General features: G+C 40.8%; 1 protein-coding gene across 4 annotated transcripts in view; it reads right to left on the bottom strand.

The window, feature by feature from the left end:
- Positions 1 to 6,883, bottom strand: part of wasf1 (WASP family member 1) — a 63,120-nt gene extending 56,237 nt beyond the window's left edge. For 3 of the 4 annotated variants that reach the window (XM_004541761.4, XM_004541760.4, XM_004541756.4), the window contains exon 1: positions 6,411 to 6,787. The gene's annotated coding sequence lies outside the window, so the exon portion shown is untranslated. The other variant, XM_004541758.4, reaches the window with a different exon arrangement.
- Between the last annotated feature and the right edge of the window lie 95 nt (positions 6,884 to 6,978).

Genomic DNA, 6,978 nt, shown 5'->3' on the forward strand with positions numbered 1-6,978 from the left:
TGACAGTTCACAGTTACAGCTCACTGGCTGGCTACACTCTGACCTCTGAGGCAATGAATCACATTCACACATCGGCCATCTTGTGACCCACTCAACAGCACTAAATGTTTAAAAATAAATAAATAAAAATGCACCAGGATATGCGTGATGTCAGGTGTGATACACAAGCAAAAAACACACACATTGATCCCCCACCTATTGCTCTAGATGTACAACTAATAAATAATCCATACTGGTAATGTTAGTCTAGAAACATAACTTATCTCAAGATGTATCATCTCTAATGTATATGAACACAGAGGATTTTTCTCTTTCTTACATAACAGTGAGCCTAGACACGCTCTTAGCTGTGGGCATGTGTCTATAAATGAAAGACTGTTATGTAAGCAACTGCTGCATCTCAGACCATTCCCATGGCTTGGCAGTTTAGAATGACTTTGATTCAGCATCATATCAGATACATTTTACTCTACTTTAGAGAGGCCTGACAGTAGATAATCACAATCAATAACTACCTCCATATTTCCTCTGGCCACAGCAATGAATTTTACAGGAAAATTACAGCATATAGGATTCTACTGAAGCAAAACCTTCACACATTGACGCCCTATCCTACAGCCAGTAACAAATGCCTAAACTCCATCTGACCCCTGCTCTGGAGCAGTTTTTGTGCTGGAGGACTGACAGAATCGCTTTATGATAAGCATGTATTTTAAAAAAAAAGAAAGAAAAAAAGATGAAGTGGTTACTGAATAGGAGGTTTCTTGCAGAGGGTTTAATTGAATTTGGCATTTGCTGCTAACCATCAGAGACAAAAGGAAAGGCGAGCCTCCACTTCCGATCGTCCCATCTGAGAGGGAAGAGCAGCTTACACTCACAGCCTCTGCTGGGCTTCCATCCAGTGCAAATCAGACAAGCCTTGTACTTGGGCCTCATGCAAATCAAAGCAGAGCTGGATCCTTGCTGCGAGCTGTAAATGAACAGCCAGATATTGGCTTCTAATTGAAAGCAGCAGTTGCCTGTGTGCACAGGCACCCCTGCTGTGAAACAGTGGACAAACACACTGAAGGTGTACACTAAGGTTACTGCTCCATTTGTGTCCTCTTTTCCCACCATTTTCCTCCATCCCTTTTTGCATTTTTTTTTATTAGCCATGGCTTTGTTTTCCTCTTTTAAAGACTACTATTTAAATAACATTTTATAATATTAAGATCTTTTATAGCAGCAGCACTTCTAACAAACATGGTAGTCTTCAGGGTAACAATAATCCTGAACTAGATCTAAAGAAATTGTGTAAAACATAATACGCCCAAGAGAAAATCTCATCTGCATCTCTTATTTTCTTCGTTATTCTTGATGGTAACGTATTCCCTGCTCCACCACAGGGAGAGAAACAGAGAAGAAAAATGAGTGCTTATGAAAATCCTGATGAAAATTCGGTGCATCTGTAATTGAACACAGACATACTAAGTCTTGACAAGAGAGATTCAAGCTGTGGCTGTGATAAAGGTGCTTTTGCTTTCCATTTTTCAGCCTCCATCAATCATCGCACATGATCACAATGACCAGGGCATCAGCCATTCCAGCTCAATAAGAACCAATCAGTGAAATGGGCAAAAATAGGAGACTGAAGATATGGCTGAAATCAAGACAGAAAAAGAACACACGTATTCAAAATGAGGAAGACGGGTAAAACAGAAGAGATTATATTTTTATTCTGTGCGAAACATTATGGCTCTATTTTGCCTAACTTTGAATATTCAAATGCATTCAAATATGCACATGCTCTAAGTGCAGCTGAGGAGATCGTTTTGAAGTCAGAAAGCAGCACTGACTAATGGTAGCAAACAAGGCAGAAAAAAATAAATGGTGATCTAAATTGAGAAAAGGCAACTTACAATTTAACTGCTTTGCCAATATAAACACCTAGAAAACCCCCAACTCTGGACATCATATACGCACAAATACAAACACTGTTAGTCTCTGAGCCTAAAGTTCCCAGGGAGAACCGTGTATCCAGTTTGCTCCTAAAGCAGATGAAGCCTACATTGTGCCGAGAAAGGGATCAGACTACATTTACCTTCCAAACATACACTTGACACCAGGGGAGTGGCTTCAACCGTCCACAGTTTACCCCATTGTGTAGCGATTTTGGCTTTCAGCTGGCAGAATAAGCCAGGTCAGTCATGGGACACCATGGTGCTCCATTTCCCAAATGCGTGGCTATTATGTCAAGTCCAAAGAGGATTCTTTATTAAATTTGCAGCATGTGAGCCCAGAAAAGACCTCATGATTGTTATACTATGAGCTGGAAGTTGACAAAATATTTTTAGCCAGAATTTCAAGCCTTCAACCTTTTTTCCTTATATTTTTATTTATTTATTTATTTACTTGCTTGCTTGTTTTTTTGTTTTGTTTTTTTAATCAGCTCTGTACCATAGACTGCTAAGACAGCACGTACATACACTTCCTATTCCTCAAGCTGCATCTGACAGATATGAAATACAGTCTCAACTCAAGACAAATCCTTTTTAAAACTCGTCAGAGCCTCAAGTGATGTAGTGAATGAGAGAACTCTTGCATGTGTTTAAACACTGTGCAGCTGTGGCAGCAACAGCGTGCTGTGTAGATATAACGAAGGCAAATAAACTGAAGGGAATAACGCCTTGTGTTCCATTCAGCTTTAGATGACGGAAAGACAGATAACAGATCGTTACAGATGGGAAAGGGGTACCCTTAAACTCAGTTGTGATATCTTTCTTTTTGTCCAGTTGACTGTCCCTCTGGCACTATCAGGCAAGTCTTTTTCAGAGTTACCTTGTCAACTCTAAGAAAGCCTGTCAACACCCTCTCCTCCCTTGTGTGAAGATAAAAGACAAAAGGCAGAGAGTTACTTACTATGCCAGATTTATAAAAGACATGGTATAGCAGATTTTTAAGACTAAAGATCAAGTTATGGTGCTCTGTGATCAAAATTTTGGATTTTATATATCTTTGGAGATATTAAGCCTTTCTTCTCAATAGAAGTAATGTATTTTATTTCTGAAAATGGCGTTCTACCTTTGTTCCAGGGTGGCATCACTGAAAGAAAGCAAAACATTATCTGCCATGAGGCACAACAGTAAGTCCTGAGTTAAGGCACACTATGACAACTTCCATCCCTGGAGTTTGACCGAGGACTGGATTAAGACATGGAAGCAAAGCAAAAAATTAATAAAGGAGAGAACGTGGACAGCATCCCCTACTGAAGAAAAGCAAGTTAAAAAGAAATGGTTAAAGAAATACAGTGAGGCAGTTGGTGTAAACTCTTGGAAGTGGTGGAGGCAGTGGTAGTAAGACACAAGGAGCACCAGTCAGGGAGGCTTAACCGTGCACTGGTGTCTCTCTGTCAGACCAGTTCACACTGCAGACAGAAGCAGTATTATAGAGCTGTGGGCCTGGCCAAGAAGAACAATAGCTCCTGTGTGCTGGGCCCTCTGGAGGATCCTAACAGCTGGGAGATAGGAGGGCTGCCTGTAGCTCAACTAAATGGCACGCAAGCTGGCATTACACATTACGCACACTCGCATTCATTTTTGCGCTCTCTGCCTTTCCCAGAATCCCTAGCCCACCTTCCTCCCACCACCTCCTCTCGCCTCTTCATGCCAGGCACCCATCACTCACTTAACTCTCATCTATTCCCCTCCTTTCTCTTTCTACACACTCTTTCCTTATGACCCCTGTCATTCTGCGTCCCCCTATCACCCTTCTCCTCCTCTGAGGAGAAAGACCAAAAAGAAAGACCCTAAAAAAAGACAGCAGAGGAGAAAGAGATTTCTTGCTAGCATGAGAAAGTCAAAGACTGGCAGAGGATCAGAGCACTGTCAACAAATAATAGACTTCCAAAAGCCTCCACAGGAGGCTGTTCAGTCATGAGGGCCTATGAAACACATTTAAATAAAAAAGCACGAGAAGTGCACACTGATGAAATGTCATCCCTCACAGCAAAAAGTTCACAAACAGCATAACATAAAATGGCAATAGGCTCGATTCTATTCTGAGGAGACACCTGTAGCAAAACTGAGAAACTTTTGTATATATTCATGTATCAAAGAGCGGCCAATGTGAACAGAGCCCTCAACTGTGTATTTGTCACCTTGGCATGACGTTTTTCAGGACCAAAAAAGACATGCATATAACATAAAGGTCAGAAAGTCGCCTGCTTTAAAAAGAAGTTGCCTCAAACTGAACTACTGCCTCTTGTCTGGACCACATCAGACATCCTTTAAGACATGTCCACTGAGGCTGAATCAGACCGGTGGTTAGGGGACAGTCTCTGGATTATGTCCTCAAGCCAGCTCTGAATCCAAACAATATGACAAATGGTCCCTGCATGATCCCTCTGAGCGCTTATGAAAGCTAGGCTATAGTTCTCAGTCATGTGATAGTTTGGAGGCCACTCCTGCAGGCTGATATATTTAACAGCTGCAATGGCCCACAGACCATTTTGTTTCTGCCATATGCTCTTAACCTACAGATTTTTTTTTAAACGTTTTTAAAAGATATCCATTCATCTGGAGTCTTGGTGACATTCACTGCACTACTGTAAATTTTACTCATCTGCAGTTCAGGTCACATACAGTTGATCAGAACAAGACTAAAGTAGTATTTCCCTTGAAGTTGAGTTCTTCTGCTCCAGCCATCATACAGGACCATGACAGATCTTCTCGGCCCACAAAGTCTTTTTCAGGTGGAACTAGGTGGGTATTCAGTGGTTGTAGCCAAATAATTTTATTTATATATATATATATATATATATATATATATATATATATATATATATATATATATATATATATATATATATATATATATATATATATATATGTGTGTGTGTGTGTGTGTGTGTTTGATGTGGGCTAATTTGATATAACAGGTAAATATTTAAGGTCATCTGGAAAGAGTCAACATCTTCTCTATCTGCATTAATTATTAATGCAGCTTCTGATCAAATCGAGGAATTAAGTCTTATTTATGCATTCCACTGAATCACAGCCAAGGCAATGTGAGTGTACAGAGCTCTGCATTTGTTGATTTGGACAAGATGTCTAGCCTTGTAGGATAAATAGCTTCTTTCTTTTTTTTTTAACCTCACTATTTATTAGAAAAAAAAAAGAATAATTATTAAATTCCTGCCATCACATGTAAACCCTAGTTTACCTCGCTCTGTATTTGTTATTTTAACACATCAGAGGCACACTAATCCACTGTCAGAAGCAGCATCCACAGTGGCATACATGGATTTTTAGCAATAGCTCTGCAGCTGATGTTTCTAAAGGTGATTCATTCATCATCAACCACGAAGCTGAACCCACACTGTCACTACAGGCTGTTCTTACATTTACTATTGCATTTTTAAAAGAGGCAAACCATGAAATATGCTGCTGGCCACTCAGCAGGCAATAGTTACCTGCAGCAATCCAAAGACCCAACTCTTAGTTTGTCTCAACTGGACAGACTGTAGAAAAGATATGCTCACTTTGATGAAGTGCAAAGCCCATATTAGCCGGCCTCCTGTGTATCAAAGAACATATTCGTGCTGTCACTACATATAAAAGCTGATTACTGCACAGCGGTCACAAAACGACGATGCCCCTCGTGCCCACTTTTCTTGTTGCACTTGAAGTAGTACAAAGAAGGTTTCGGATTTCACAGAGCATGATTTTCACTGGGCTGAAGGCTTACCATCCCCCCATGACTGCAAACGAAGCTGGCTGGAATAGACCCCAACCCCTGTCCTCCTTCTCCTCTGCCTCGCAGAGGCAAATCAATGCATTCTTATAAAATTAACTGCCCGTGGTTCCCTTCATGACACTGTAGCAAACTGCCCACTCCACAAACTCGCTAACAAATAAAACACACTCTACGTCTTTTTATTTATTTGTTTATGCACGTTGGGTTAATTGGGGAGCATTGCAAATATTTGCTCTCTGCTTTTCTCACTAGTGTGATATTCTTCAGATTCACTATGTCAAGACGCTGCAGCGGGATCTCATGCAGATGTGCAGCTGCAATTTATCACCCAGCGGTCCCATTACCAATTCCTCCTTTAGTCATTCAAAAATAAAAATGCTACTGGTAGGTAGGCTACTTTGTGGGATTTTGACCACTTTGGTAGCCTAACGTTGTTCTCATTGCCACATTTGTCAACTGTACACCGGGTAAACGTGGGAGTCAGTGATGGCCAGGCAGTTTTAAATTACCAAGACCGTTATTAGTCGAGCAGCTCCAGTTGAAGTCTAATGTTACAACACGGTGACTCGGTTTTATGACGGTAAGTTGCCGCTGTGCTAATAGCGATAACATAACGTTACTAAAGTCCCATTTTGCATGATGCACTGCAGTGCAAAATTTAAAAAGAAATTATTTACCTGATACGTTTGTAAGAAGAAAAAAAAACCCTCTTATTTTCTCTCCATCCTTACTGAGCAGCAGAGTGTGCCACCGTGTCCAAAAATTTAAATCCCCGGGTCGGATCCATGGTTGTACTGTCTCCGTAATCAAATGTACTCCTGCTGGAAGAGGCGGCGGCGGAGATGAATCCAGCCACTTTTTTTCCAAAGGGATTCTCTGGGCAAATGTTGATGAAATTGGCAATAAAGCTAGTCCGGTTAAGATTACATCAGGTTTCACGTCATAAAACCACTTTGATTTTTACCCGTATGCGACATTTGTTTTCTTTCTAAGAGAAGTAGTGTGAAATTACGTATATCCACAAGAAAACGTCCCCATTGAAATCGGTAATAATGGTACGTACCACTCTATTGTTGGGGCGCGAGAAAACGTCCCATGCTGCTGCTGAAGTGTACTCGTGGGAGGCTCGTGCGCGTTCGCGGTATTGGCTTATTATCTCAAACCTTGGTGTTGTGCTGTCCAATCGATTTCAGGGAGGGACACACTGATTTGGATTATTTCAAACATTACAGTTGAAGAGAAAAT

Source organism: Maylandia zebra, linkage group LG15, assembly GCF_041146795.1.
Source record: "Maylandia zebra isolate NMK-2024a linkage group LG15, Mzebra_GT3a, whole genome shotgun sequence".
Taxonomy (NCBI): domain Eukaryota; kingdom Metazoa; phylum Chordata; class Actinopteri; order Cichliformes; family Cichlidae; genus Maylandia; species Maylandia zebra.